The 22,413-nt window shown below is 45.5% G+C and overlaps 1 pseudogene; it reads left to right on the top strand.

The window, feature by feature from the left end:
* The first annotated feature begins 6,943 nt into the window (after nt 1-6,943).
* LOC120836211 lies at nt 6,944-21,804 on the top strand (annotated as a pseudogene).
* Nucleotides 21,805-22,413: the final 609 nt, after the last annotated feature.

The raw sequence follows: 22,413 nt of genomic DNA, 5'->3' as shown, positions 1-22,413 counted from the left end.
GTTCAATATGAAGCGTTCGATTTCGGTTTCGGTTTTGTACGGTTGGGTCAAAAATAACGGTTTTGATACGGTTTTTAGTTCGGGTATGGGTTCGGTTCGGACACCCTGGGCGTTACTAAGGTCACTGGCACCCGGTGCAGTGGGCCACCGCAACCCCCCCCCCCCCCCCCGCCCCCTTTGTCGCTTCTGTGGTGAAACATTCTTTGTCATTGCACCCCCCACCCCTTCACTGCCTAGGTGCACCCCCCCCCCCCCCCCCTTGAGTGCTGCACCCGGATGTGCCTCTCCCCCTCCTCTACCCCTCCTGGTGATGCCATTGGCTCGGGGAGTTTAAATTTAATCTCATGCTGGAGTTAGCGCACCCCACCTAGTCTGAACCGCCAATCGATAAGCAAACTGGGCTTAATAATGGGGGAATGCGCCGCGGTTTCGTTAAGTGAGGTCCTAAAAAGCCCTCTTCACATGCCGGCGATATGAATGCCACCGAAGAGTATATTTCCTAGGCTATGTCGCGAAAAAGAAGCTGTTGATGAAACATCGCGCGTCAGGGAAATTAACTGTAGGGAAACGTCATTCAATGAACTGAGTGCCACCAGTTTTCATTCCCCAGTGAGGTTGGTTAGAGTTCTCTTATGGTGCATTGGTGCCGAAACGACATCTGTATTTATCGGCGATCAAAGATGTGTGGAGGTTTCCCTCTTTAATCCCATTAGTCGAGGTGGGGGAAGGTATGCCTTCGATGCATCGCCACCAACACAGGCCTAACACCTGTGCCGAGGAGGAAAATTTACAAAGCGCACGACGAAGACGACCCTGGTCCCAACCTTAACTGCACGATATGCAAAACCCCGGCTACATGTAAAATTTAGTCTATGAATGCAAGGTAAACAAGCCACAAAGGCAGACGCACTCCTCAGCATTCCGCAAAATGCACGACTTCAAATATACGAGGACTGGGTAACCCCAAGCAAAGACAGCCCACGCAGGATCAAGATCCTGGACTCTTCACCCACTTTCCTTAAGACTGTGAACTTTCCACACCTCATCTTACCGCACCCCTCTCCCTCTCCATTCATCCGTAATCATCCATCCTGTCACACCATTATAGATAAACTTTTTTTTTTTATCTGATACACAACATGATATAAATGTGCACCACCTTTTTGTATTCTGCGAAGCATTCAGTCCTTGTTTTTTTTCTAGTGTTGATATCTCAGGTTGAACTACACCTATTTCACGAGTAGAGTTTGCGTCATCGCTTGTGTCATAAAAGGTTTGCAACCAATTAAGGAGACATTTAATATGGGACCCACACATCTTCCCTCTGGATATTTTAGTTGTATTATGGAAACATGAGTATCTGAATGTCATAAACATCATTGATCTACAGAGCGTGACACTGTTAGCATGAACAAGCGATCACCAGTTTTTCCAGATGGCATCCTTGGATGACATCCCTTGGTTTCTTTGTAACCAAGGGATGTCATCCAAGTTATTATTGCTACGGAAAGAGCTAATTTAGTTATATGTAAGCGACAAAATTGCGTGCACGCTAATACTATTTAGAAGTAAAATGCGAAAATGCGTCGATGTCGTGTTCGCACTAACAGTGTCGCGATGTGTATCCTAATCAAATGATTTTCAAATGTTTTTTCCCTAAACTAGGTATCAAAATGTTTCTACAAAAGAACTTACTAGAATCTAACGCAGCAAATACTGTTTCTTTTTTGTTTGCCTGACAGCCTTTGTGGCGCTGAGGCTGTTTCGGCTTCCAAAGCACAGGCTCAAGGGCTCAATCACTGGATGCACTCAGGACGATTCGCCTCCTTCTATTTTACACCCTGGGTGTATACTCAAGAAGTCGCTGCATTGACTGGAAACGAACAGTTTTTCGGAGGCACCATGCAGATGCAATGATGATGGTGGTACAGTTACTTCTCAGACAATTTCAATACGCTGGGCTAGTTGAAGGTATTCCAATGCTTACAAGACTAGGCAGATGGTGAGGGTTACGAGCCTGACATAGAGGTTGTTTCTTTGTGACTATGATAGGATGCGAAAATTGAGGTGTGGGCATCCACTGACATTTGGGTCTAGGCCAAATCGTCAAAATCCAATTCGTCGAAGTGCAATTGGTCGAATTGGTTTATTCGAAGTACGGTGCTCCTTGAGGGGCAATTTGTCGAAAAGTCCAACTTCTCGCCGCTCGTCTAAAGGGCCATTCAGTCGCTGCATTGCCTTTAGCGCCTGCCTCAGAACACAGCACATGTCAGAAATTCCATGTTCACAAACTCCATCACCAGCAAACAAGATAAGACCAAACTCCAACTTTTATCGTCTCAAATAGTGTAGGAGGAGATACCTGGTGGCGCTTATCAGGTGTGCCGAACCATACCATAACCAGATACCATTCCAATGGCTGCAACTGAAAACTGTTCGTAACGAACACAACCCGAAGGAGGACAGAAACTGGACAATGCATGTTGTCCCCAAACTATGCAGAAATATATATAACAAATTAAATCATATAAAAATTTCAACAACAATCGAGAGAAAAAAAAATCTCACGCAATTACAAGAGAAGGAAAGAGAAAGCGCAAAAACCTCTCCTTCCCACGGGCGTTCAACTAAGAAAAAATAAGTTGAAAGTAACGAGGAGGATAATGGTGGGATGACACATATCTCCACATGTCTCAACGTCTCGTCCTGTCTTCACCCTCTTGTGAGTTCCCTTTCAACTCGGTATCCTGGGGACTATGTTATACAAATGTTTCGTTTCTCCTAAAAAGAAACGGAAGTGACAGAACTGGCGATATCGTGTCTGATTGGTTAGAAGCTCAAATGACGGAAGTTCCGTCTTTCGTGATTTGAGCTTCTAGCCAATCAGACGTGATATCGTCACTGCCGTCTTTTTAGGAGGAACGAAACATTTGTCGGACATAGCCCCCCTCATCAGGACATTCTCTTTGCAGTGAAAATAAATGAAATTTGAGGGCAAAAGGTAGCAAGAAACAAGCTTTACCTTGTACCATCTACTGGACAACTCGACAAATTTCATTTCGACAGATTGCCCTTGGCCAAGTTGCCCTGTACAAATGGGCTCATTTGAGCAATTGTCCTTTGACGAGTTGTCCCTCAACGACTTGCTTGAATCTCCTGGCATCCTGATAGACTTAAGGGGATGCAAACCTTCCTGCAATCAATCTCTAGTTTAAGAAAGAGCAGAGATGTGGGCGTGTGAGACAAACTATTCAGCGTAGACAGTTTATCAAAGGCCATGCGTGGTCTAGAAAAATTTAGTTGAATGTAGGCAGCTTCTGAAGTGCCTCTAAAACTTTTGCAAATTTTGCAAGCAAGTGCTACCGAATTGATTGGTAGGGGCCCACTTGAAGTTGTGTTATCGTTCCTGCTTCTTAACATCTGAATGCCACAAAAAAGAGCAGTTCGAACAATTTAATTGAGGGGCACTGTAGATCTCCTCACATATGCCACCGAATGCAAGAAACATGAACCCTAAAATTTCAAATTGCAGGTGTGCTCGCCGTTTCGTTCTAGCAACCCTGGAAAGTGAATGTTCTGAAAATGTCACTCACCAGCACTAAGTCTTAAATTGAACGAAACTCTATGTGGTGTTGTAGCTAACATATTCTCTAGGCACTGCTGGGATTCGATCACGCATTGTTTTTTTTTATCATTTTGGAAATGTATCAATAACAACCCAAGTTGTGGCTCAAAGGTATACGCAGCGAGGAAACAAATGTTGGCTGAATTGGCTAGCACCCAGTTTCCCACCATTATTGCCTTCCTACATACAAGATAGACTCCGACGAGTTGTCATATTTCACCAGTTTACCAAAAATCCCTTAGAGATACCGCAACACCAAGAGGTAACCCACCCCCATTTTTGCCTTGATTTGTAATTTTCTTTTTAAGGGGGAGCTGCAAGCACTTTTTTACTGGTTTTTAATTTGCACAGAAGCCCAGGACCAAAGACGTCGCATATCGCACGCTCTCGGTACCGCGGGTCGGCCGTCGGTGGAGAAGGTTTCCGCGTCGTCCGGTTAAATATGATGCAATGATATTTAGTTACTCTCTCCGTGCCCGCTGGCTTGCCCGAACCCCAAGAGACGTGGAAACCGCAAAAAAGGTTTACGCTTAAATATGATTGCAGGGCCCCTTTATACACCGAAAGGTAGCCCACCCCTCGTAGTGTTGGAATCAATTATGACTGCGGCGTAAACGTATCTAGTTAGGTATTGCTGGATATAAGCGAATATCGCTGACTGAAGTACAGTCACCTTTGCTTCATTGCCCCTCGCCGCGATAACAGGTTTGACAGAAACCCATTATTTAGAAATTGAATTGTTTTAACCTTTCTTGATTGCACACCGGAAGTTAGCCAACTACTGATTTTCCCCGAATTTCCTTTCAATTTCAGGTGGGCTATCTCTCGTGGTGTTACGGTACGTAAGACGAGTTGGCTCGTGATGAAATTCTGTAAACCCCCGAACTGTAGTGTGAAAAAAAAAATTTACCATGGCTCATGCTTTAAATTTATTGCCGCTGCACTACATTTACAGTAACTTTACCACAACAACAGCATACAAATGTTAAACCACCTCCCATTTGACAACTTCCCTGCCGTTATACAAGTCCAGAGCACAGTGTAGGGTGTCGTCCTCCTCAGCCTCCACAAATTTTCGGTGGCTAGACCTACGCACATTGTAGCAGAACCTGTGTCTGTCAAACCCTTCATTGGTTAACATCTCAACCAAGATTAGCAGTCTGTCTGAGGCACCATACAGAGCCTCAAATCTCCAAAATTCTGGCCCAACATTCTGTGCAGCTCAGAAAGAATGTCACCACACCAGTAGCTGCAGTGGTTCACTGCTGCGTATGTCACCTGGTGTGCATCCAATGGTAGCACACCCTGAGCACAGGCCGGCAGGGCACTCTGCTCAATAGGTTTGCCAGACGAGGCCATGAGTTCAGCGGCAAACGACATATCCTTTAGCTGGTGACTTTGCAGCAGTTGATGTCGTTTAGACAACATCAGTGTTACATTCCGGAAGTTTTTGATACGTGAGGCAAGGCTCTTGAGGTATTGGTGCTTGGCCTCCAACCGCATGGACAAGAACTGTGGCAGTGGTCCAACTTCACGGATGAACCTTGCATAATGCACAAGGAAATGCAGCTTGGGAATTATAGCTGCGTTTCCGTATCGCTGTGCGAACTTTACAAGAAACGCCTGCACAGCCTTCTCCAGGTAGAAAAGGTATTCACTGGGAATGACTGTGGCAAAGCATATGTCTCCAGTTTCACGAAACTGAAATTATAATTCCCAGTCAGCATTCTCTTCTGGCATCAGGTCACCAAGGATTCTGCTCAGGATCCTGAGGAGTCACGGTTTCTCAGTTGCGGTGCCTTTCAGGCTCGCTTTGCGAGTCAAGAAGGACCTGTGAATCGCAACAGGTTTGTTTTTGTTGTCATTTGCGCCATACTGAAACGAAGCGATGCGGACCAAATCACTGTATGACAATACATCATCCTAGATGAGCGCATTTAGGACTGGCATAAGCACACTCAAAGCCTGCCTCCAAAATGTCATGCATGAGGGCAGGGGGAAGTTGTCGCGTCACATCAAAATATGACACTTCCAGCATGGGAGAGCGTTCATTCACGCCATACAGTTTCTTGTTGGACTTGGGGTTGAGGGAGCCGGCCTGTAGGTGTCGCTCATTGGCCTTAGCTGTACGTAGGGTATAAAAGTCCTCTGTGGTTAGCTCTGACAGACGTTCAGAAGATATCACACAGAAACGGCATACCCTGCCTCCACTAAAGCAGCACATGAATCCTCAAGTCGGTTCATGGAAAGGTTGTCATCGCAAACACAAAATACGAAGACTTGTGCATTCTGTACTTCTCCTCTGTTAATGAACCTTACTCCACACATTCCCAGTTCGTTGATATCCTCAATCAACGGGCTCACAACCTTCTCCAGGCCATAGGCCTGGGCATCATCATACTTGGTAAGAAGCACCAAATGAATAAATTTCAGCTGGGACCTGTGTTTCGCATGGAGGTTTAGCAAGGTAAAATAAACTCCCAGCAGCTTATGCACCCCACGCTTCGCACCTAATGAGTTGCAGATTTCGACCTCGTCACTGTACAGGAGGATGAAGATGGTGTACTGGGTGCCATCGGGGATGAGGTCCTTGATGCTTTGAAACAAGAGACCATACGTGTAGTCTCTGTACACCTTAGGGTCGTCGCAGCGCGCTTGTAGTATCATGAGCTGGGCAGCTATGTCGGGAACCTCGCAAAGCTTTTCAAAAACTCTTGGTAGTGGCACATAGTGATATTTGTCCCAATGGGAACCAAAGTCACACTTACTTGGTTTTACATAGGGGGCATGTGCCTTGGCATACTGCTCCCGCAGATGTCTGCTCTGTATTCCTTTAAAGAGGTCCGGCAGGGACGAACATCTGAGCAGCGAGAGCACATTGGGAGACGTGGCGGAAACATAAAGCTTGGATGCAATTTCTTGAGCAAACGCCTCCATTATCTGCTCAAAGACGAGTTGAAGATCGCTGAACACCTTTTCTGCTACAGTGTGGGGTAGCTTGCAGTTCTCGGTTACATTAAAGAAAAAGTTCCAGATCATGCCTCGGGCATGTCCTAAAAAATCCAAGAACTCTTCGTTGCTTTCCGATGAAGCACCCATTGTGTCTGTGTCTGGAGCTTCTGCGATGTTGGCATCACTGTCATCGTGTCGAAAGTTCTGAGTGTCCTCATCTGTCCTTTCGGTGCTTAAGTTGCTTCCATTATCACGCAGCAGATGCTTGTGACATCGATAAATATGAGTTCGGTATGATGAACAGAGCTTGTAGCTGCTCGGGCATCCGTCGATTCCACACAAGATTGAGAAGTTGTTTTCAGCACCATGAACGAGGCCAATATGGCTAAGGACTTTTGTAAATTGGTCGGAAAAGTAAGGACACCTGGGCAATGTCTTATTACCATTATTAGAAAGCAAAACAAGAGGCATCCGCAAACACCCGTGCTGCGGAGGTCTGTTCAACTCAGCTCGGCTCGATTGGGGTTTTGGCTCGCCATCTTTTGGATTATATCGGTGATGTGGTGCTCTGATGTGCGAGTATCTCGGTGTTTGTATTGGTAAATGCACGCTATTTTGTCAATATATAGTAATAAAAAATATTGGGAACTGTGAACTTCTATGACCATCAAAGCCGATAAAAAATACTGCAACAAGTAATAATCCAGGCCACTCCAAACCTAAATCCCCCCCCCTCTTTTTTTTCCATAATTTTTGCGCACGCTGTTGCTGGTGGAAAGGAGACTAAAGGTGCGTTTATACTGTAGCGTAACGTCGACGGGCGCGGCGTAGCGCAGCGCGCACGGATTCTGATTGGTCGCAGATATCGAGTTCCTGGTTGCCGGCCAATGAAAGGCTCACGTGTTGCGCTACGCTACATTCACTGCGCTCAACGTCAGAGTATAAACAGCCCTTAAAGCCACTAAAGTTTCGTATTCCCATTGCGTGACTGACTCGGCTGCCTCTGCCCCACTCCCGGAGGGATCACGTGCCTTTACCGTTCCGCTTCCGCTGTGCCCATGACTGACTCGGCTGACTCTGCCCCACTCCCGGAGTGATCACGTGCCTCCGCCGTGCTCCCCGCGCTGGACCCCTGTCACGCCTGTCACCGTGCCCGCCCGTGTGTGCCCGTGAGCCCTGTGTCTTCGGCCCTCCACGGGCGCTTTTTGCTCACACCCCTGAGACCGCTCCCCCACCTCTATCTACTGATCTTTCACTCCCATCCCCTCTGCCCCAAAGATAGTTAGCACGACTCCCATTAGTGATTCTACAGGTCTACAGGACCATCTCTTCTTTTGCAAACATCCTCTCTCTCTCTCTGTAGTACCGGTCTACTCATGTGCGCATTATGCGAGCCAGAGTCGGGAGAGAGAGGTTCCCACGTATCGGACCTGCTGGTGGAAAGGAGGGAAAGACATGGAGCATCGCATTCTGTGCTCCTGTGCACGTTAAATACTTGTGTGCATTGTGGGCGCCAGAATCCGGGAGAGAAATGAAGTTCCCTTTCTACGGATTGCGGATGTCGGATTGAGGAGTGACAGGGCTTGTCACTTTCGTCGTGATTGGCGTGGCGAAGACTTGGCGCAACGGATGTAATCAAGTGCTTAGTGGTCTACGGCGCACACAAGGTGGTGGGTGGTTGATGTGGGAGGAGAGAAGAAGCGATCCGATCTAGTTAGTAGCCTTGCGCAAAAAAAAAACTTTTTCTGGGATTTGATCTAAACACAAGCCACATTCTGGTAAGCACGGGCATCTTCCTCTTTTGTTCGATCAGTGTTGTGTGTGTCTACATTAATTGTAAGAAATGCTTTCCATAGTTTTTTTTGGCTGTGTTTACAGTGCCGTCCGATGGCACTCCACTCGCGCCTAAGTGCCTTTCAAAAGAAAGTCGGATAGCGCGTGTATCACTGGGGAGCTCGTTAACCCACCCCTCTGCCTACGTTCACGATGCCTCGCGGCGACAGTATGCGGCCGCTAATAACAAAACTATTAACCCACTTGGCCCCGCATCGCGGCGTCCAGCCGGCAACCCAAGCCCCGATGTCCCCCATGCACCTCCGGAAAGGGAGTTCCATAGCAAAATTTTGTCGACAGCATTTTTTTTATTGTGTTGATTGTAAAAAAGAAATGCAAATATCGCCAAATGCCTAAACAAAACAAAATGTACCAAGAAAAAAAATATAAGTAAGCCCACACTGGGGATCGAACCCGGGTCCGCTGCCAATGAGGGAGACATCTTCCCACTAAGCTACGCCACAGTTCGGATGAACACGTTTTTAGAATTCGCTTAATACGCGACTTTCGGAAGGCACTTGAAGGTGTGAGTAGAGTGCCGCCGGACGGCACTTGAACGCTCTGCAAGAGCGGCGTCAAACGGTACTCTCGAGACTACGTTTTTTTTTTTTTTTTTTTTTGTGGTTTTTTGGCTTGGAGTTGTAAGTTAAAGAAAGGCAGTAGTGAGCTTTTGTTCTGGAGTATGGACTAGGTCGTCGGTCACAAATAACTATAGAAGTTTACCGACTGCTTTTTTCAAACAGTCCAATTCTTAAGTGGCGATGGCGATTTCGTGATACTACATTAAGAAAGTGCAAGCCGCATTCACGCCCAGCGTTATTAAATCTACTCAGTCATTGAAGTTCCAAAAGCGCTGTACATCGGACTCGGAGAGCACCCAAAACCGTATGATGTTTTGTAACGGCGGCGTAGCTTTTGTATCATGCACATTTTGTCTGTGCCTTGATCAACGAGAACAGCACTACGGAAGCATATATCCAAGAGAAGAAAAGGCAATTTGTCTAAATATCTTGTTGCTAACAATAGCCTAAAGTATTTTGAGAACATTGTCTACTTTCAAAGCTTCTAATGAACGGTGAGTGAATCTTAAGGCAAAGATATAGACAGTGCATGAACCTTAATGCAAAGGTATGCATGTTGCATGAATCTTAAGGCAACTCTCGGGGGAACCACACAAGGGTATGCACGGTGCATGAATCTTAAGGCAACTCTGGCAGGCACCACACGAGGGGGTCCCTTTCCGATCAGAGTTCCATGACTGAGATCATCTAATAATGTTGCGGCTTATGAGTGGTGCATGCTGGGAACAGTGCCATCGTTCTGTCCACGTCACGTCAGCACACAGCTGGGTCCGCACAGCTATACTCCAGTTCAGGCGACACCGCAGTTTCCAGCTGAAGTACGGTTTCGCGCCTGATGGTCTGATCTGATAATCAGTTGCCACAGCAAGATAGAGTCCAAGAGAAAGTTTAGTCATGCTTGATAAACCCGAAACTGGGGTGAAAGAAAGGAAGAATTTTGTCGAAGAAACAGACAGGAAAGTTTTCTGTTTTTTCGACTAAGTCCTTCTTTTCTTTCACTCCAGTTTCGAGTTTATCAAGCATATGGACGTAACGGTGCAAAAAGATGCGGTCACTCTCCTCGGGGAAAGAATGTGAATGGCTCACGTGCATCAGCAGAAAAAAACCTAAACGCTGATCTGGAGAAGTGCAGAGTGTACTTGCGGCACTTCGACTCAGATAAGTGTCAGTATGGTTTGCTTTTGTCCGACATAAATTTCATTTAACATGTTGCATCGGTGCCCTTAATTCAATCCCAATGAATGATTCTAAAGAGACTTCAATGCGAGCTTCCTACTACAGGAGTAGTGGCAGATCAGGATTAAAATAAATCTCCGCTTATGAGCATGTTTTCTTTCTTCGCATCACAGTAATCTCAAAAGTAGTCGTCGCAGTCAACAAGAAGGGATAGAAAATCAAATACCTGTTGCATGTTCTCCGTTCTGGCCCTTTTTTTATCTACTCATACCACACAGGTGCAGCAATGGGTTCCACCTGCATGATTGAATGGTCCTTCAGGCACACAATAAAGGAAAACAGCACAGCATTTCGCACCCCAGCTAGCGCTGCATGAACCATCTCATGAATTGTTCCCATCACTGCTGCATGCTGCACAGTACGATAGTGCCTTTGTGTGTATGCATATGTGCTAAGTACGGTTAGAGTCCTAAAAAAATATGCAAGTCAGCAAAAGAGCTGCTCCTGCCTTAAAGTTCATGCAATCAATTTGATTCTTTTTCGCACAAGTATATTGAGCAACAATGCGTGTGCAACAGAATTAAGCGAACATTAAAATTCAGATCAGCTGCGAGACAACCGCACTCCGTGCTCACTGCTTTCACTGATGGCCCCTGCGCCCATTTGCTTGTCAGGTGGTTATAAGCATCTGCAGATTTGTAAGCCTTAATTGCCTGCACACGGCAAGCCATGTAGTTAGGATTAGGTAGTCCTGAATGACGGTCATTTTCACTTGCGGGTACAGCTTCCTGTCTGAGACCAAAACCTTTTGCTCTAGAACAAATGGGTCCGCGCCACATATTTCCACCTTTTCCTTGTAATGTATGCATTCTAGTCTGCCCAGTGATAAACGACTTGACGAAGGGAACAGTCACATTGCCGTATGAGCAAACGGCAAAGAATCGCTGAACAGTTCGGCCGTGTGTGCGCGGTTGTCTGCTGGCATGGACACAAGGATGTCGCCATTCCTAGAATACACTGCTGACAAGCTGGGCATGAACACACCCTATACTATGTTGCGCTACAGATGTGTTTGGTTGGGCGGTGATCCCTCGAAAGCGACCTTTGCTGCCTCGCATGATCTTGACAGGTCTTACGTTAGCTTGCCTCGCGTGGGTAAAGGGCGAAGAGGGGGAGAGGAGGGAAGAACTTTGGCTTCCTAACCTAACCTAACCCACCTCCTCCCCTCCTCCCCCTTCTCTGCTCCTACAGAGCAGTGCAAGGTGACCTAACTCCCGGCAAAATCTGCCCTGTAGTGGTCGCCGCTGCACCATATACGTCTACCGTAAAATACCGAGGAAGCATCCAATCGAAATTTAGAGCTAACGGCAAAAATTTAGCGGATGGGCGCTTTTTAGGTTATTGATTTTTCATAGATATGTCCGTATTTTTTGGCATGTCACAAAATTGGGGGGGGGGGGGGGGGGGGGGCGTTCAGTGCAGAATGGGTGGTGCTCAATATTTTACGGTATGCTTTTTTTTGTACCAAAGCATTGAAGGCTATGAGGTTCACCCGAATGAAGGACTGAGGGTTCAATTTAGACTACCTGATGATTTCGTGGCCTGCACTGAAAATATTGGGCGCATGCTGCCTAGAGTAGGATTGGATTGTACAAATATTAATATTGGTTAATAAGCGCAACAGGAGAGCGGACAGAAAGGAAGACGCAGACACAGCGCTACTTACAACTGAACTTTTGTTTTCGTTGTCACTTAATATATATATACCGGCGCAAACAAAAAACAAGTTAAGAAATATACAAATACACATTATTAAAAGGAAAAAATTGTGACATCACTCATCACACCATCTCACACTAGTCATCCCTGGTTGAGAAACAGTAATTCTCTGTGCGACAAAGCTACAGAGGGTGTGCTGACACACTGCAGCTCCAATGTACCAATTTTTTGAGCATGAAGTATTTCTCGTGTGATTTTGCTTTTGTTTAGTACAGCACTTGCGATTTTTAACCATTATGAACCACCAACTCGCCCAACCCTCCACCCTTGGCAGCTTCGTTGTTAGTATTGCCTTGTGCCATGTGCACCTTGTACAGTTATGGTGCAGCGCTACCAACACTAAAAGCCTCACCTTGTAACAATTGCTTTGTTCAGCTTGTGCCGTTTCAATATGAATGTTGACTTATGCGCTTGCGTGATTTTTATCAGGCCTGCAGAAAATGTGAGTCGCTAGCAGTGAGCCTCTGAATGAGGATCTGTAGTCATTGCTCGTCGTTTTTTCTCGTGACCCAAATCGGGTTCCTTTTAGTGGCATTTTTATTTTAGGGGAGAGCCACAAATCAGAGGGACCCACGTCGGGAGTTTAGGAAGCCTGATTCTGGCCAAACAAATTGTGAATCAGACGCGAGAAGTGATCGGGTGCAGTGTTACGATGAAACTCCATCGTAAATAACTTCGTAACGAATTTCGCAGACATTCTACAGAGTCAAATACTCCTTCAAGATTGAATGCACCGAACCAGTACTCACTCGAGCCTGAATCGCAAGTTCTTGAATAGTGCTGCGACGGTCCTGCGGGAGCAAAGCCCGCACTTGGTTCATCACTTCAATATTTCGGCTTGCTGAAGGACTTCCGGAACATGCGTCGTTCTCCACCGACGTGCAGCCATTTTTGATCCGGTTGTACCACTCCGTAAGCGGAAGCTGAAGTTGTTCTTCATTTGAGAAGAAACACTTGAATCGTCTTCCATTGTCTTCCAGGACCACGAATAGTGAAATTATTTTTCAATCTGATGGGGGAAGCGGTCGTAACAGCACGTTGAAACTAACGCCAAAGCCCCGTTTCCTTTTTAGCAAGTGAAAGCGTGACATCACACCCAGAGTTCTTGGAACCTCCACTGTCGCGGGCCTTCAGCACCATCAAAGCTATGCACGCACACGCTCGATATTTTCACAAAGGTGAAAAGAAGACGTCACAAGTGGTGTCACATGCGAGGGAATATACCTGGAAAGCTTGCAATTGCACGTGCTGTCCACACGAGTGACAAGTCGCTTGGCGGCTGAAAGCTTTGGGTGTGACGTAACGACTGGCCAGAGGTTTTTTGAGATTTCTTGCGTTTAGTTATATCTTCGGGGAAAACTAATGTGATCTTCGGTTTCACGGAATAATATAATGCTAGAATCTAACTCTAACTAATTTTTGCCAAGAGCCCCTTTAGCCTCTCTCATTTGTGTAATGCCCATGGCATCGTCGCAGAAACCCTGCTGAATGTTTCGAATTGTTTCCACTTAAGTGTCACCAAGCTTGAAACAAAATTCGATGAAATACCTCTGTTCAAGCCGTTACATCGATTTGCCGGAAAAAAAAAAGACGAGCCCTGACTACATTTTTTTACTCAGAGGCTGGCTGCCAGCGACTCACGCTCTCTCCAGGCGTGACAAAATTCACACATGTGCATTAATATTCCCCCACCTTTCACCCACAGAACATTGTCCGCGCTTCATTTTTTTTCTACGGAATAAATTCAGGTCAGATACTTTTTGAACGCCCCTCGTATAATGCTTATTACCTTATCTGGGGAATCTTTAACCTCAGGCAGCACTGAGCTATGCTTTCAATCACACAAAGATGGCTGGAATTCTGAAGCAAATGGCCGACAAACATATTGTCAATGTTTCCAGTGGCCTAATAATTTGTAGCAATATCCAATATTACTAAGTTATGCTTCAGTAGCATATTTGCTAATATATTTTGTTTTAATTAGGACAAAACATTTCGGTAGGCTTTCACACAGCTTCAGTGCCTTTAACCGTTCTACTTTCAACCTTGTAGGCTTGGCAGGTTTGAAAGTACAGGAAAGAGATAAATTAAGATGGACGTCGAAAACAAAGTGCAGTCTGGAAGATTGAAGGTAGAAGATATGGTTCCTATGAGGAAGATGAACCAAGCTGATAAGGGAGAACAGGAGGGCAGCTGCTATTGCCTGCTTTGGACACTTATGATTAGGAGGCTGCAACGAGAATGTGGCATTTGTGGAGTAGAAATGAAGAGTTCCATGGGTCCACTTGTGCAAATGGAATATAACTCATTTACCATCATGCTAATTAGCTGCTGGTTATTTCTTTGTTTTAAAGGTTTATCATGCTGGCTTTGACACTAACAGATGTCGACATGACCGAAGAAGTTGTTCTGGAGAAAAGAGCACGATCAAGATCAGGATTGACGATGGCACAGTTTAGGTGGTCGAAAATGCTCACCAAGACTGGAGCAATGAAATCTAGTTTGCTCAAGTCATGACGCTCATGGCAGGGCTAGTTTTAAAAAAAAGCTTGCCAAAGAGAGGCATGTTTGACCTCCGAAAAGCTGTGGAAAATGAGACTATGAAGGAAACATTATCACCTGTTTTCATATGCTTTGCACAGTACATGCACATTCTGAAGCTGTCGGGGTTTTCAATGGTTCTGTGAGGCCATCAGACATAATTATTTCACATGAGATTTAATCCTTTATGCTATAATGTTTGAGCGGAGGCTTTCCGGGACATTTTTATGAGCTGGCGTAGTGAATATACCAATTATTCTCTGGGACAACTCAAAAACACAAGGCAAGGGGAGAAAGAACAACCACAATGAAGCCCAAAGGGGGGAGGAGGTTTCTTTTCTCCCTTCAGTTTTCCGCGTGCTTTCTCCTTCTTCCCTCGTCCTGCATTCTTAGTTATCCTCGAATATAGGTATCTATTTTGACAACATGGCTGGTATGTTCCTCATTGTGGCATATCCAGGGTCGTGGACGGCGTTAATAAGGAAGAACCTGGTCCACCTAGAGCTCCGCTGAGGGACCTATTGGAGTACACGTTCCCCTAAGTTCCTTTAGACATCAAGCAATCATTGGCGAAGCACAAGAAGGGACTTAACTTGAAATCCAGGAATCGCATAATTCAGTGGTTGTACCACGATTTATGCCAGTACACTCTGTAAGTTAATATTGAGCTGAATTGAGTTTCTTTCTACAAGAACCCCCGAAATTAACTTAGAGCGAATTATACTGGCCGTTTCGGCGCGCACCGAGATTATTGTTTCTTGACAGTGCCTGTTACACTGGGTGACGGGAGGGGTAGTGGTCCTAAATGAATTGTGCGCGCCGTCGGGTTTGTTCCAAGTGCACCAGTAGTGCCAATGTCTGGAACTTTTTTTCCCTGAATGATAACTGATGTTCCCCAGCAATTTTGTCTGCACTGTTTTTACAGGTACCCAGACAAGCTGTGCGCAGAGGCTGCCAAGGGGCTTATTAGAAATTTCCCCGTCCTGGAGGACACCACAAAACCTAAATGCCTGAGTGAATAAATATTATAACGGGTAGCTTGCTGGGTTGGTTGGTTGAATGACATAGTGAAAAATAGCGCAAAAAGACGCGACACAAAGTAGAAGACGGACACAGGACATACGCTGACTAACACCTGAAGGTTTACTGGAACTTTTTCGCGAGCACAGTGGCACGTGCAGGTACATGCTCCAAACAGTCTTCCGACAGAGTTAATAGTGAATAAAGAAAAAAGAAAATTTGAAAAAAAGAATGTGAGAAGAGAAGAAAAATCTACAGCGGCGCAAGAAAACCTTAGGCCAAAATGAAGCGTTCGCACCTCAATTAGGATCATATCGGGACGTTGTGAAACGCCCCGATATGATCCTAATAAATATAAAAAAAATTGTAATTTTTTTGACACCGGCACGAGAACACAGTAAGCTCATGGGCTGCGTTTACACCATGTTCACGACACATGTTTGACTTCTACAGGTCACGTGTTACACTATACTAAGGACGTTCAAAATTGAGAAATTGTAGTTTTCTGTTTGTCAGATGCACTGACGCGACACTGATGCAGCGATCGTGGTCTGGTCTACAGGCAGGTAAGTATACGTGCCGATTCCATGATCTCTCTCTCCAGCTTGCCCCTCCTGCGTCCTACCGCCCGGGTGTTGTCCAACGCAGGGGAACGCCCATACTCTCTCCAGTGTATAGGTAAATGTGAACCGTGGCCACTGCCGAGCGAGGCTGCGTGCACGCGCAGTCACTCGTTCGAACAACGGCCGTTCTGTCCCAAGTAGACCCTACCACAGCTCAGAGCAATCTCGTAGACAACCTCCTTGACACAAGGGACAAACTGCTTGGCTGGCCTTGTATCAAAAGAATCATTCCTTGGTTTAGTCGCGCCTGACATAGCGCACAGTTTGGACAGCTTGCAGAAAGCCGTGAAGACAACGTCGCGTTGAATTTCGCTCTTACATGCTTCAGATTATGCGAGATCCTGTGAACATTGGGAAGCACTTCAAACTTGTTTAGCTTTTACCTAGTTGCCGTGTGGGGATTTTTCATCTTCTTAAGCAGGTATTCAGCCACTCCTCTCACCAGAAAGGAAAGAAAAACCAAAAGCTCCAGCAATGTAGCTGACGGTCCGAGCTCTCACGTATGAGCTGGGCACAGGACTTTTGTAAAGCCGAGCGGAGGCATAGGTTGGCGATACCCCATTTTACTAATTTAAGAGTGCGGCGTGTCAAAAGGTAAACTAGTCTTTTGGGGTCGCGGCGAGTACATCCAACAGATGTGGTCACAAAAATTGAAGGACAAACGTAAGTCCAAGAACTGCAAGAAGCAGTCCGCCGGAAACTCTGGCGTGAAACGTAAGTTGGTTGGGCAAGGAGTTTTAACATAGCGCCACTGTGTTGTCGCATGCTTCAAATAGAGAGGGATTGAGATCACAAAAAAACCAGAAGCAGCGTAGGATCTTAGAAGCCGTCAACAGGATCACCCAGAACTCGTGGAAAATAAGACGAACATACCAACGTAAGGGCCGGTCGCTGATCTTTTCCCACACGGGAACAGGTGCCTTGTCTGTGTAGTTCTACCTCCTAGTGCAGAATTACTTTGTGTCGCCTAATAAACCCAGAATACCAGCAAATTTCGGCAACTGCACCAGACTAACATCTCCGACCCTCCCTATGTCCGCCATTTTGAAAATCAGTGGCACCACCTATAGATGGAGCCGCAAACGAGGGCGCGGTAGTCAGCGAAAATGAGACGAAACGAGGCCTGTTATACAGTTTCGGTTTCAAGTTTTAGCGTGAACCATGTGTGCTGTGTATTTTAAGTTTATTTGATTATTGTTATTTCAACACTATTATTTCGGTAGCTGTTTGAAATTCTTTTTTTGTTTGTGCGCACAGGGCTCTTGGCACGTTGCCTTACGTTTTAATGCGAAACGGGAGCGCAAGAAGCTCAGGGATCAGGAGCAAGCTGCGGAAGAGGGCGAGGAAGAGGCACCGCGACCGAAGCAGCAGAGGGTGCCGAGGACTCCTTGTCCGAAGCGCTTGACCGGTCTTGGCGCGGTATGAAGGACTGTTTGAGACATATTATTTTAAATTATATTATAAAGTGGAGTTTGACATAAATTTTCTACTTCCTTCATTTATATTGTAGAATGCGGTGCTCCCAGCCGATGGAGAGGACAAAGAAAGCGTAGGCGACCATGACGTCAAAATGCAGAAAGAACTGTGCAAGACGAGGCCCGACATGTTCTATGTTGCCGACGCCATGGCGAGAACGCTCGCCTCACGGAGGCTCTAGGTGACGACAGAGCACCCACTGTCGCAGCCGTCCCCTTTATGTAGCCAGCGTACCAGCTTGGTACCATCGTGAGTATTATTGAGATTTGAAACTTGGGCGCCAGAGAGAAAGAGTGCAATTGTGTTGATTGTTCTTGTTTTGCTTTGGTCCTTTAGCTGCAGCAGGAGTTCACTGCAGCTACAGGAAAGTCAATCCAGGACAGCCTCACAGTTGCCCTGGCAAGGAGGAGCCTCCGGATCCTGGAGGCTGCTCGAGGGAAACGTCATCTCGACGATTTTTTTGAAGACCTTGATGGCAGGATTGCTACGGACGACGAGGGTCTATCTGATGGTGGGAATTGATCAAAGTAGTCAAGGTGGACAAAATGGATATGAATAACATATAACTGCAACGCTCAATGTCGCTGTGTGAAAGTTTTAGGAACAGAAGAGAGGAATACGGATTGGTCTACAAAAGTCTGCTACCTGAGGCCAGATTTACTAAAAGACATCTTATCTTACGACGTCTTAGGTAAGAAGTTCGTAAGTTACGAGCATTGTAAGAAGAGGTGAAATCGGTATTCACAGACGGATTCTTATGGGAGCGGGGGAAGGCGCAGTTTTTGTTCAGGAAAACGACAACTTCCGGCATCTCGCCAGTCTCTGAACACCGCAAGAGCAGACTGTTGCTATGGCGATATCATCTTGAGCGTCCAAAACAGCCAATCGAAAAGCTTACCATGTTGGAGAAGACGCGCGTTTCAACAAAAACAAAGGGAGAAGGTGCCAGTCGCGGCATGCTCGTCTGTCTATACTTGTTTGTTTACTGTGCTCATGCAGTATCATGCCGATTCTACCGAAGAGCAAACGGTCTCGAATGTTCAGTTTTATCGAGGTCAAGGAAAGCTCTTTCAGTGGCGCCAACAAGCGACATCAAAGCAAAAAGAGACGGGAAGCATTTGCTTATTTAGTCGTGCGCAAGGAAACAAATTTTCATCCTTTTTTCAAGGTCTCGGGGACCTGAAAGGATGTAGGCAATATTGGAAAAGAAATTCGCGCAAAATGCTCACAAATATGCACACCAGACATAACCTGGATTGTGGAGTCGTAACGCACAGGATGAATGCTCGAACTGCCTGCCCGTTTCTACATACCACATGTTGCGAAAGAAATTTGTACGGCATTTATTTGACCTATTGTCAAACGAGACGACACATCCAATCTGTGGGACCCTAATACCTACCACTTTGCGAATGCGTCCACTGCCAACACACATTTCCCGAGACGCCACTGTAGTGTACCTTCTTAGAAAATCCCGACCGAGCGATGGAGGGGACAATTCAAATCACCAAATTTATGGCACGCTATCCATGCGAGAACGGTCCACCAGGTTCATTCAAGAGTCTTGCGGGTAGCCCCTTCCGCTGATTCAATATGGCATATCTAGCCGTCTCGCCCTTCAAGGCCTTGCAAGACAAATTTAATGGCTAGGTCGAATCGTGGGCTGCGTCCTGGGGGCGTATTTTTTCGTCCTCTTTCTCTTCTGTTGCTGCTTGATATCGGGACGCACGATAACAGCATGCAAAACAAATAACCCTCGCTTGTGCCTTAAACTCTTCAGTTGTCGCGGCTATCACGGCAAGGTAGGCTATCACGGCAAGGTATCCAATTGACATGCAATGTTGACAGAAAAGTTTGTAAGACAGCTTGAAGGCTGCCGTGGGATTTCATCGCACATCGCGCAAATTTTACGACAATTTTGTTTGGTGAATATAGATTTGTTTTCTGGTTTTATCGTAGACACCTTTTCCATCGTAAGATTGTTTTGTGAATCCAGCCTCTGGTCTTAATGGTATTTTAATTAAGCCAATCTACTTGGCCTTAGATTTTTCATTGAGTCACCCGTATCTTTTGATAAAAATCCCCTCAAGCTACAGCCAGCTTAAGCAACTGTTCAATCAATGTCATACTGGAGTCTGCCATATTGTGACAGGATTGATGCAACTGCAACAACACTGGTTTTATACAGCTCCTTGAAATTTCTTTGAAGCGTCCTGCAGAGCCATTCAAAATCAAGTGTCGAAGGACAGGTACCCGCTGCCCTAAGTCTTTTAAGTTTTCTGCCCGTCCCCCGGCAGCAAACGAACTGGCCAGGCTCCAATTCAGGTGGTCCAACGCATGCGCCTTAACGGACCTAATCAACACTATATAAGTAACCCTATCTCTCGGATTTGCGAAACAGCAAACATTTTCAGTTTGGAGACTGTGCAATGGCTAATCTTACCCGCCTGTCTGAATTTTTTATGCTACAGCCTTACCTATGCGAGCATTCTAAAACTTTATTTGAAAGCTTTAAATCGGTCAGTTCAGTACCTAAATCAAGGATGCACTATAAGACTTAATGCAGAAACTCATGTACACTTCTTACACTGGTAATACATTTTTCTTGCCACCACATCGTCCAGCATTATGATAATGACATCCGCTTTCCTTCAGTGATCTGTGTTACATTTTTTATTCAACATATTTTTCTCATATTGATGGCCTTAAAAAGTAGGTTCCTTACTGGAGCTGCTGGCAACATCCAGAATGCATTACAGACCTGTACTGTACACATTAACTTTTACGAAAAAGAACAAAAAATCTTCCAGTGCCGCAAAGCGAATGGAACAAAATTTTGTCTCTTAGGATGGCACAAGGAAAGGCTTATTTGTAGTTGTAGGGGGCACGGGACCATGAGGAGCGGAGCAATTCACGTGACTTCCAGCGTTCTAACGCCGTAAACTTATTATGTTTATTTTTGTTCATTTTTTTTAGAAGACATCTGCAGGGTGCTAGTGATTGCACTCCTGGTTATTATCTTTTGGAAAGATGCAACATCCCACCATACTTTATGGGTGCCTTGGTTTCGATTTGATCGTTTTGGCATAAATATATATCTGTAACTGCAGTGAAGACTTTGATATGCAGTGTCCTGACATGAGGGTCTATCATATCGCACAAAGAAGCGAATAGTATCTTCGATGTGTCTAAGCTAATATGACTGAACAGTTTTGCATTTCCACACTTCAGCCTGATTGACGTGTGCACAGAAAACAGGCAGGAGTTTCTGAAAAAAAAGGGGGAATATTTTTTGGTTGATTATGGGCTTTAATTGCAACAACGGAACTTTTTTACACTGTTCGAAATTTCTGCAGCCTCATTTCTTTTTGATTTTGTACTAATTGTCTTAGTGGCTGTTGTTATTGCAGAAATGTTGACCAAGGCCGCACTGTGTGCACTGCCATCTCTGGTCAAGGAAAGGAGTGTCGGATTCCTCCATCCAAATGTCAGTTTTGGAGACCTCTTCCTCCTTCAAAAGCAACTCTATTTAATTTTTTTTAAATTTTTTGAGGTTTTATGGAGTCGGTGACCGTGATACACGGGATATAATTTGTTTTTGGTAGTGTTTATAGCTTTGAAAATATCAGATGTCAAAGGTGTATGTCGGCGACAAGGCGAACCCGAAACTAGCGGCGTAGGACATGAATATCACCGATAACTAGCTGCGCGTCGACGCTATGACGTAATTGTCATTTCGCGGTACCCACAACTGGCTCCGTCACCCGAGAACTTTTAAGACTAAGTAAGCGGCGCATTTCTTTTCTTCTTTTACTGTTTTGCTTCATATATGTGCATAAAATACAATAAGTGTATGTATTTATAAAGCTGACGGTCTAAGAGCGAATTCGACTGTTATGAATAATAGGACGTGTTCACTGCCGGCGCAGCGGGTGCAGCATGGCTCTATTGCAATATTTGTTAGTTGCACGCGCACATCAAAGAAAACGAATGGGAGACAGATGCCGCTCACAAGCAGGTTAGCTGGCTACTTGCCATCAATCGGCGACTGTTTATGTGGCACAAAGTTTACGTATTTTAAGATATTTCATAGGCGTCTTGTTCTTATTTCATACTTTAAGAATTTTTCTAGGTGTTATGGAGTTACATAGTATGTATAGTACGTAAGTCCGCAACTGTAATGACAAAGTTGAAGTAGAGTGCGACACTGTTAGCGCGAACAAGTGACCGCCGGTTATTCCGGTTTTTGTCTCAGAAAACCAATTGATATCATCAAAACTTTTTATTGCTACGGAAAGAGCTCATTTAGGTAAATAATAAAGGCGATACAATTTCGTAGTCGCCAATACTCGTTTGAAGTAAGGTGCAGAAATGTGCCGATGTCGTGTTCGTGCTAACAGTGTTGAAGTGTGTAAGTGAAACTCGCGAAATTTCACCGATATTAATGGGCGCTGTTCGACTGCCGGCCGCAGACGTTCTAACAAGTGTACACTACAGGAATGGAACGGCTGCGGCCTTCGTGCCATTTTGCGACAGGCGCATTTGTCTGCGCCATCCTGCGCCATGTTGCAGAAACTGTGCCACAACCAATACCTCGCGCTATTATGCGCTAAATCGCAAAACGTGCGCCAAACAAAATTGTATTTTGTCTTGGTTTCGGTTTTTATCGACTCAATTGGCAACAATGAGCGCGTTTAGCTTGGTGGGGCTTGCAATCCTTTGTTTTGTTTATTCCCCCTGTGTATCCCGCGTCGGAAGCGCGCGAAAAAACTCGTATCCTAACCCCGCTCTGGAAACCCGCAGACCC

The sequence above is a fragment of the Ixodes scapularis genome, unplaced genomic scaffold (assembly GCF_016920785.2).
Source record: "Ixodes scapularis isolate PalLabHiFi unplaced genomic scaffold, ASM1692078v2 PGA_scaffold3__209_contigs__length_174095766, whole genome shotgun sequence".
In the NCBI taxonomy this organism is placed as follows: Eukaryota; Metazoa; Arthropoda; class Arachnida; order Ixodida; family Ixodidae; genus Ixodes; species Ixodes scapularis.
This window is presented reverse-complemented; position numbering and strand designations above follow the sequence as displayed.